General features: G+C 39.0%; 1 non-coding gene across 1 annotated transcript; it reads right to left on the bottom strand.

The window, feature by feature from the left end:
* Positions 1 to 609: 609 nt before the first annotated feature.
* On the bottom strand, positions 610 to 691 carry Trnas-gcu (transfer RNA serine (anticodon GCU)). The gene has a single exon. It is a non-coding gene; the product is annotated as a tRNA-Ser (tRNA).
* Between the last annotated feature and the right edge of the window lie 623 nt (positions 692 to 1314).

Raw genomic sequence — 1314 nt, 5'->3', positions numbered from 1 at the left:
ACGACAGGTTTACACATTCTATACAGTTTCGGTCTACCAAATTCATTCACAAATCATTAGTAAACGCGGGGCTATAGTAGAAGACACCCCAAAGTGCCACGCAGTAGGACTGAGCCCGAAACGACATGGTTCAAAGTGAGCTTTTTAATGACATAACCTTACCTAAATCGAGAGCTTGTCCGGAAGATTTTTCAAAAAAATATATTAAAAAAGCGAGAATGAATAATATAAGTTACTAGCAGAACCGTTAGCACGCCGGGGGAAATGCTTACCAGTATTTTGCCCGTCGCAACGTTCTGAGTTCAAATTCCGCCAAGGTCAACTCTACCTTTTATTTTTTCGGGGTTGATAAAATTACCAGTCGAGTGCTGGGGCTTATTACATCGACCCATCCACTCCCACCAAAATTCCCGCCCTTGTTGCAAAATTTGAAACCATTATAAACAAAGTATGTTGTGAAATAGGTAGTTGTAATGTTCTTGCATTTTCAAAACATCGCACTAATTTTATTGACTTTGTTTAAGCTCATGATTTCTAGTCACTATTACAATATCTGGATAGATTCAGCAGAACACGATGTTTAAATAAGTGAAGGACAAAAGAAATAACCGACGAGGATGAGATTCGAACTCACGCGGGGAGACCCCAATGGATTAGCAGTCCATCGCCTTAACCACTCGGCCACCTCGTCGACCGATGATCTGATGCTATTGTTGTCTATTTGAAAATACATAACAGATAACTGGCTGACAGTTAAGTGCTCGTTAATGTCTTCATATTGATTTTCTCGGTATGGAAAACAGCGAACTAAAAATAAAAGGCTCCAAGTGGGCAAAAGGCGGTGAGCTAGCAAAAGCAGTGAGCTGCCAGAATCGTTATAGCACGCCGAGCAAAATGCTTAGCAGTATTTCTTCCGGCTTCATCTTTTGAATTCAATTTTCACTGAGCTCGACTTTGCTTTTCATCCCTGCGGGGTGGATAAAATAAGTACCTGTCGAGTACTAGGATCGATGTAATTGACTAGCCCCATCTATAAAATTTCAGAAAAGATTGGTAATCTTCCAGTTTAGGGCGGTAAAAAAAGTAAATAAAAATACAAGGGAAATAACTGAACGTCTCACTAGTATTATCCGTACTACTCTGAAATGTGTTTTTTTTTTCTAGCTGTTTATAAATAAATCACACACGTGATTGAAGTTAACTGTTTATATATAAAACACACACGTGATTGAATATCATAATACCGGCTGCACAACAACTTATGGTAATCTTCCAGTATAAGGAAATAACGGTCAAACTAAAGCGTTTGACCCG

Source organism: Octopus bimaculoides, chromosome 7 (assembly GCF_001194135.2).
Source record: "Octopus bimaculoides isolate UCB-OBI-ISO-001 chromosome 7, ASM119413v2, whole genome shotgun sequence".
Taxonomy (NCBI): domain Eukaryota; kingdom Metazoa; phylum Mollusca; class Cephalopoda; order Octopoda; family Octopodidae; genus Octopus; species Octopus bimaculoides.
This window is presented reverse-complemented; position numbering and strand designations above follow the sequence as displayed.